The 8,647-nt window shown below is 45.6% G+C and overlaps 2 long non-coding RNA genes across 2 annotated transcripts in view; one reads left to right on the plus strand and one right to left on the minus strand.

The window, feature by feature from the left end:
• LOC128349769 (uncharacterized) overlaps positions 1 to 7,303 on the minus strand; it is a 14,977-nt gene extending 7,674 nt beyond the window's left edge. The window contains exon 1 of the long non-coding RNA XR_008318986.1: positions 7,197 to 7,303. This is a non-coding gene — a long non-coding RNA (uncharacterized LOC128349769). The remainder of the gene's footprint in view (positions 1 to 7,196) is intronic.
• LOC128349766 (uncharacterized) overlaps positions 1 to 7,788 on the plus strand; it is a 22,154-nt gene extending 14,366 nt beyond the window's left edge. Inside the window, exon 2 of the long non-coding RNA XR_008318982.1 lies at positions 7,105 to 7,788. This is a non-coding gene — a long non-coding RNA (uncharacterized LOC128349766). The remainder of the gene's footprint in view (positions 1 to 7,104) is intronic.
• The last annotated feature ends 859 nt before the right edge of the window (positions 7,789 to 8,647 follow it).

Below are 8,647 nucleotides of genomic sequence, written 5' to 3' on the forward strand. Positions count from 1 at the left end.
GCATCTCCTCAGCTCCTAACAGGAATATCCCAGCCTGGAACAGGTGACTTGTAGTTCTGTTTGGAACTCACAGGGCTGCGGGTGGGGTAAAGAATTTCAGGAGGAGGAAAACAAAAAGCCGTCCCCCCACCCCACCCCATCCTCCTGAAACTTTCTCCCTCTAATATAAGGTGTTGAAGGACTCAGATTTGGGGCTGGCAGCTACCCCTGAATCTGAGTACTATAGCGCATATATAGCACATATAGTAAGGCACTATAGTACATTAGGACCTTTCCCAGACAGCAGGCTTTACCGTGAGATTAAGACAGGTGAAATACTGTAAGTTACGGGGCATACAGATATTTTCAAATTTGCCCCAAAACTCGATACAAAAAGTGGAATTTTTTACCCTGGACATAAATCAGGCTAAGCTCCACTGTGCAATGAAAACCCCAAATCATGTATGGAGTGCTCCCAATAGAATAGAGACTTTGACTCACAGGGATTTTGATGTAATTCTGGACAATATGTGAAAGCACACCTGCCCTTCCAAAGTAAAATTGCTGTCTGGCAGAGCTCTGGGAGTTTTTCTGGAGAGTGAGAAAGGAAAAGGGTGACCTTCCTGAAACAACTGTGTAGAGTTGCAGAGAGGGGAGGTTTTTTTAATGTCATGGTACAAACCTTGATTCCCTCCATTCCTTCTATTCTATACTTAAGCTGTCAGGAGGTCACAGGACAATTCTCTCCTACCTTCCATTTTACCTGTTTGTTTTTCCAAAGGACACCATTAACTTAATTATGTGATTCAACTGCCCTCAACATTCTACCACAGAAAAAGTTTTCTCTCTAGTAGCCAGTAGCCACCCACATGACATTCAAAGGTTGTGTATTTGTGAGCATATCAGTAGGAGCTGTTATAAGCTATTAATCAAGCCATCGGGCCAGAAGAAACTGAAATGGTACTTAATGAGTGTTTTTAAATGATATGTGTCAATGCACAAAATGCAGACAAGCTTAGGGTTGCCATATTCTGGCTCTCTAAATCTGGGTGCCTAATTTACATATCATGTAAATTGCCCTGCAAATAATTTGCTTATGCAAATTAGCAGCTGCACTTTCCAGTTGACTTGTATTTGCTCTGGATATCTAGCAACAATAGCTGGGGAAAATATCTTTACACGACCATTTTCCTTGACATATTAACAGCAGCAATAGAACAACAAAATGCACAGCTTTTAAATTAAGGCTGCAATTTTGTACACACTTATTTGAGAGATGATCTGATTGAAACCAATGGTGCTTACATCTAAGCAGGCATGCATTGAATGCAAACCCAAGAAAGTCCTTAAATATTACAGTACACAGCCTGGTAGGCAGGCAGTGATTCACATCAAAAGCAAGCAATCCTCTCAATTGCCCAATAGAGATCCCTTGCTGATAACAAACAAGGCAACATTCCTCAGGGGATTACTGTACTTGTGAAAGTGAAATCCTCCCAGCTACCCTGTGCTGTCCTTCTCTTAATCCAAGTCCAGCAGTTGAGCAGAATAGTGACTGCATGTTTTGCTCCATAACTCTGTCTAGAGCTTAGTTTTTAGTTTTTAGTTTTTTGTGTTTTTTTAATGAAAGCTGAAATTCAGGTGAATCCAGATGGACTAAGCAATCTGGATGAAATGCTTAAAATCCGGGTGATACCCAGAATTCCGGGGGGCATAGCAACCCTAAATGAGCTGCATTTTCTGTATCCATATGTTGTATTGTTAGAAACGGAACTTCTCTCTGTGGGGAGATAACATACTTGAACTAGGAATACAGTTCTCTCTCTTCCTGTGGAAGAGATGGATGAGTTCCTGCATTGGATGTTGATATGCCCTAATATGGGAAGTGTGGCTCAATATATGTGCATATCAATAACATCTACTTTGCCTTTGTAATGTTATATCTATATATATATTTCTCCTGGGTGTGCCCAGGAAAAATGCATCCTGGCAGCCCAGCTGATTGGCTGGGCTGCGGGGGCGCCTGATTGGTCCTGGCGCACCCAGGAGAATTGCCTGGCTGGGCGGCTGCGGAGGCAAGGCGACAGGCTCGGCCGCGTTGGGCAGGTGGCAGGCCAGGCAGCGGCGGCGGCAAGCCCGGCCGCGGAGGGCCAGGCGGCGGGCCAGCTAGAGGCACAGATGCTCTGTGCCCGGGCCCACTAGTATAATGTAATGAATGATTATTTAATTATGTATATTATATTAAAATTGAATCTTGTAAAGCATGGCATAAGGATGATTTACACACATTCTTTCTAGACAAAAGAAGAGGCCATGTTTTACAAAGCATGTAAAAAAGAAGGAAAGAAGGGAATTTGGCAGTTTCCTGGATTCCATCTGCCTAGATCTGCCTGCTCAGGGCTATATAGGGTGCTGCCAGTGGCTCCAGCCCCCCAGAAGCTTGCAGAAGGGGGACGCCACCATCTGCCCCTAGGCAGACCCCAGGGTGCCTGCCTGTTTGCTTCTCCTGCTGCCCCCTGTTTGTTATCTGCCCCCCAGGACTGGCTGCTGTACTGAGTTGAGGCCTTGCAGGATTGGGGCCTGGGGAGGAGGGTGACGGCAGTTTCCTGGATTGGATCTGCCTAGCGCTGCCTGCTCAGGGCTATATACGGTGCTGCCAGTGGTGGCAGGGTCGCCACTGAAGGGGCGACACCAAAGTGGGTTGCCCCTTTGGGGGAGCTACTTTGGGGGAGAGCAAGGGCGAGGGCCAGGTCTCCTGGGCCAGGTATTTGTATGTGGGGGGGGGGCAGTTAATAGTGGGGCTTCCGTTTTAATTAGTCCTGGGTGAGATAGTTTTAGAATGTGTCTGGGCTTACCTAGAGATGGGGGGAGACAGGGGGCCTGTCCACTGACTATGGGGCGGCCATTCCAGTGATGGTGGGGAACAGAAGAAGAAGGAGGAACATTGGCAGGTCAGCAGGCCATTACAGGGGAAGGGGACTTGGAAATCTAATAGCTGTTTCCCCTTCTGGCTGTTCTGGCTCTTTGACCTTGGGGAGCAGTGCCAACCACCCTTGGAACCTCACCTTGCTCCTCTGTAATGCCAGGTCGGTCCAGAACAAATCAGAAACCATCCATGATTTGATTCTGGATGAAGGCGCCGATCTGGTATGTATTACAGAGACCTGGCTGGGGGAGGCTGGGTGCCCAGTGTGGTCCCAGCTTCTCCCTCCAGGGTACTCTGTTGAAGAGTGGGTGAGGGACTGTGGGTGGGGATATGGAGTGACTGTGGTCTACAAGAATAACCTTTCCCTTACCAGGATCCCTGTTAGGGTGTCAGAGCATATCGAATGTGTGTACTTAAGTCTGGGGGCCAGGGATAGACTGGGGCTTCTGTTGGTTTACCGATTGCCCCACTGCTCAACAGAGTCCCTAACTGAGCTGACGGACTTGGTCTCAGACTTGGTAAGGTATTGGAGTCCCCCAGGCTTTTGGTGCTGGGGGACTTCAATGTTCACTTTGGGACCAATTTGTCTGGGGCGGCTCAGGAGTTCTCAGCGGCCATGACAACAATGGGTCTATCTCAAGTGGTCTCGGGGCCGACACACATTGCTGGTCACACACTTGATTTGGTCTCACTCTGATCAGGGTGGTGTTCCGTGGGTGGGGAATCCTGTGATTTCCCCATTGTCATGGACAGACCTCCATCTGGTTAAGGTTGGACTCACAATCACTTCCCACTTTTGTAGGGGCTAGGGACCTATTAGGATGGTCCGCCCAAGAAGGTTATTGGATTCAATAGGATTTCAAGAAGCCTTGGAGGGATTTAGTGTTGTTTCTGCCGGTGATCCTGTTGATGCCTTGGTAGAGAAATGGAACAGCACACTCACCGGGGCAGTAGACATGATTGCTCCTAAGCGTCCTCTCCGACCCGCTTCAAAACTGGTCCCTTGGTATACGGAAGAACTACAGGGGCTGAAGCGGCGAGGTAGACGACTGGAGCGCAAGTGGAAAAAGACTCGGCTTGAATCTGACAAATTGTGACATAGAGCTCATTTGAAGACCTATGCTCAGGTGATACGTGCGGCAAAGAAGCAATTCGTTTCTGCCCATATTGCATTCACAAGTTCACGTCTGGTGGAGTTGTTCAGGGTTGTGAGAGGGCTAGTATGTGCCCCTCCTCCCTTGAATCAGAATCTGGAACCATTGATTACCTGCTGTGATGTGTTTAATGAATTCTTTGTGGAAAAAATATCTTGTATTTGGGCCAACTTAGACTCCATCTCCACAATTACTTCAGTGTCTGATGTGGAGGTGTCCAGCGACTCCTCTTGTATGATTAGGTTGGATCAGTTCTAGTTTGTGACTCCTGAGGATGTGGACAAGCTGATTGGAATGGTGCAGCCTACCACATATTCTCTTGACCCTTGCCCGACATGGCTTATATTATCTGGCGGGGGGGGGGGTTTGTTGTAGAAGGCCTGGTAGAGATCATAAATGCATCTCTGAGGGAAGGTAGCATGCCTCCTTGTCTTAAGGAGGCAATTATTAGACTGCTTCTGAAGAAGCCTGCCTTGAATCCCTCAGAGTTGAGCAACCACAGGCCTGTCTTCAACCTTCTGTGGCTGGGCAAGGTAATTGAGAGGGTGGTGGACTCCCAGCTCCAGAAAGTCTTGGAGGAAACTGATTATCTTGACCCATTTCAAACTGGCTTTCAGGCTGGCTATGGGGTGAAGACTGCCTTGGTCGGCCTGATGGATGATCTCCAATTGGGAATTGACAGAGGAAGTGTGACTCTGTTGGTCCTTTTGGACCTCTTGGTGGCTTTTGATACTATGGACCTTAGTATCCTTCTGGAGCATCTGAGGGGGTTGGGAGTGGGAGGCATTGCTCTGCAGTGGTTCCGCTCCTACCTCTCGGGCAGGTTCCAGATGGTGTCCCTTGGAGACTGCTGTTCTTCAAAATCTGAACTCTTGTATGGTGTCCCTCAGGGCTCCATATTGTCTCCGATGTTGTTTAACATCTACATGAAACCTCTGGGAGAGATCATCAGGAGATTTGGTGCAGGGTGCTATCAGTATGCTGATAACACTCAAATCTATTTCTCCATGTCAGCATCATCAGGAGAGGGCATAATCTCCCTAAATGCCTGCCTGGAGTCGGTGATGGGCTGGATGAGGGATAACAAACTGAGACTGAATCCAGATAAGACAGAGATACTCATTATGCGGGGATGGAACTTGAGAGGCGATTTTGATCTGCCTGTTCTGGATGGGATCACACTTCCTCAGAAGAAACAGGTACGCAGTTTAGGGGTGCTTCTGGATCCAAGCCTCTCCCTGGTCTCCCAGGTTGATGTGGTGGCCAGAAGTGCCTTCTATCAGCTTTGGCTGATACGCCAGCTGCGTCCGTTTCTTGAGATGAATGACCTCAAAACAGTGGTACATCTGCTGGTAACCTCCAGACTGGATTACTGCAGTGCGCTCTGTGTGGGGCTGCCCTTGTATATAGTCCAGAAACTACAGTTGGTCCAGAATGCGGCAGCCAGGTTGGTCTCTGGGTCATCTCAGAGAGACCATATAACTCCTGTATTGAAGAAGCTACACTGGCTGCCGATATGTTTCCAGGCAAAATACAAGGTGTTGGTTATAACCTATAAAGCTCTAAACTGCTTGGGCCCTGGGTATTTAAGAGAACGTCTTCTTCGTCATGAACCCCACCGCCCACTGAGATCATCTGGAGAGGTTCATCTGCATTTGCCACTGGCTCGTCTGGTGGCTACTCAGGGACAGGCCTTCTCCGTTGCTGCCCCGAGGCTTTGGAATGCGGTTGCTAGTGAAATAAGAGCCTCCCCATCTCTGACAGCTTTTAAAAAGTCTTTAAAGATGCATCTGTTCACCCAGGCTTTTAATCAATATTATTTTAATGGTTTTAATGCTGTTTTAAAACATTATTTTAAAATTTTTAAATTGTTGTAATGTGTTAAACTTCTTGTTTCTGTTTTAACTAATGATTTACTTTCTGTTTTTATTTTGTTGTAAACCACCCAGAGACTAAGTTTTGAGTGGTATAAAAATATGTAAAATAAAGCATCCCGCCATGTGAGACATTTGGTTCTGAAGGTTTCACAGAAAGAAAACCAGCCCTTCCATGGGAAGATATACTAGATGGCTCTGGAGCACATTGTGATTTCAGCTGAAGACTGCACATTACTTCTGCTGTGCAGTATATACACTGGAAAAGTTTTCTGAACTACACTTTGCAGAGATAATAAAGGCAAGAGGCTTTGCCATGTGAAGTTTGTGTTTAAAAGCAGCTGTGTCAAAGACCTTGCAACAACATTCACAGCAGTTCTAGAAATGTCAAGGCAAATTCTTTGGTTTTGGGGTGGGGGGGAAAGCATAGCCTTTCAGAGTCTTTCGTTGCACACGTTGCCTTATGCCCTCTTTCTCCTTTTGGAATTTTTGCTCTTTAAGAGCCCTACTGAGAAATGGGGGATCCAGAATTTGATAAACTAAAACGATACTCATAAGTATAAGCTGTATCACTCCGTGCTTCATGATTTAAGCCCAAGACTTATTGGGCCAGCAAATGAGTGTTTGGAACGGGCTTTGTTGATTGCTGCACAAGAACTCATAAGTCACAACATGTACTGTAATTGGCATTGTAGTGTGTGGAGAATTATAAGAAGAATTATTGTGATTCAGATATATTTGCTGGCAGAAACGCATAGGATCAAAGTGCCAAATTTTAGAACATCATCTTCCTATTTTAATGAACAGTTTTCCCAGTTAGGCTGAATCAGTGGTAAAGGGGGACAAATTGTGTCTTTTCATCACGTTCTGCTCTTTATGTCATAAAATGACATAAAGAGTCACTTTATGATTACTCTAGGGGTCATAGTAGCTCCCCTACATGTTATTGTAATTTAGGAAATGGATGGAGATGCTGACAAGTCCCAGGGGGAGGAGAACTGAGAGGTCTCAATCCCACCCATAAGAAGTCCCACATTTCTTATGACTGTACAGATAGTAGTCATTGGTGGTGTTCACCTCATTATATCGTTCTATCATGTTATCTCTTTATTCCTCCTTTTCAAGCTACATAGCAGCCATCTCTAACTTTTATTATTATTATGTTTCACAGCACCATATCTTAATCTATTGGGCCTTCATGGAGAGTTTGGATACTGAACCCAGCAAAAGAAAAAGTTGTTCAAGGCTTCAACAGTTTCTCACCAAAAAAGCTGGTCCACTAAAAGATACTGCTTTGTTTACATATTAACTCACTGAGAGCTGCACCGATATCCCAGAGGGAGGAAGGCAATTCTTCCAGGCCTCTCGTGTGAGGATTCTGTCTGCTATCAAGCCAGTCTGTGAGAAGAACCGTGGGGCAAGAGCAAACCTGTCTTCTTGATCCAGCTTTAGTTATTTGCCCCATTTCTGGACTGGCTTGGGGGATAACAGCTCGCTCTCTGCCCCAAGATAACCAGAACTGCTATTGGAAGAGAGGAAAGACAGGAGCCTCAAGGCTCCTGAGAGGATCCTAACTGCCATCATGCCGCTGCCGCTGCCCCTCCCCCCCAGCAAAAGTAGGCATCAGGTGTAGGTTGGCAATCTTGGTTTGTTCTAGGGTGATAGAGCAGCTACATGTGGAAGCCTCCTCTGCTGAAACTGAAAACAGTGTTAATCATAAATGTATTAAATGGTTGAAATACATACATAATTTGGGCATGATCTAGCTAGAGTTAAGCACTTTTCAGAGCGAGGCTTCAATGGCAGACATTTTAGTATATGATTGACTGATTGAAATAAACAGGTTTAAAGTGTGTTTTGTTTTGGCCCTTTATTCTAAGAGGGGAGAGGCAAAGCTCATAGCAACCCCATTTTTATATGATCTGGCCCTTGCTCTTTCCTATTCCAACTGTCGTGAAGGTCCATGGACTGAGATGTTGAGCATCTCATTCACCATCTAAATCCATTGATGAAGACATGGAGTGTATTGTACAGCTGAAACTTGCTGAGCTTGGTTGAATAAGTGCCAGGGATTAACACCACGTACATTCACCATTGATTTGACAACAATGATATTATACGCCCCAAGCACTGATGGGATTTGTTCAGTGTTCAGGACATGGGCTCTGAGGTGGAAAAAAGGGATCGCTAGTAACTTTTTAAGCCCCTTTGGCTGTGCCCAGGCAGACTGTTGACATTATATAAATTCTTTAGATAAAATAAATATCTGCCTTTGTATAAAGAGAGCTGATATTTATCTTTCCCAACATACAGCTGAAATGAAAGCCTATTTAAAAATAAGGTATAAGCTGTAACATAAAACAAACCCTGTCATTTTCAAATATGGAAGAAAGAGATAAAGAAGGTAAAATGGTACTATGCTAAAGGGCAGGAATCCAGATAGAGTTAGCATACAGGCATTAGTCTTAAAAACAGCAGCCAAAGTAATCTGAAAGTTGCAGGATGGGAAAATCTGCTTTCCCATGGCCCTAATATGTAGTGATGTCTACTGCTTAATGGCCTCAGTCCAGATAAGCTAACTGTTGTGACTAAGTCCAACTGAAAGCAATGGCTGACATTCTCCACAGCCCTTCAGCAACAGAATGAGGGCTGTGAGTCTGCAAGGACCCTTCAGTGTCCCTGCACTGAAGGCTTTTTGTGCAGTGGACAAGGCA

This window comes from Hemicordylus capensis, chromosome 3, assembly GCF_027244095.1.
Source record: "Hemicordylus capensis ecotype Gifberg chromosome 3, rHemCap1.1.pri, whole genome shotgun sequence".
NCBI classification, from domain to species: domain Eukaryota; kingdom Metazoa; phylum Chordata; class Lepidosauria; order Squamata; family Cordylidae; genus Hemicordylus; species Hemicordylus capensis.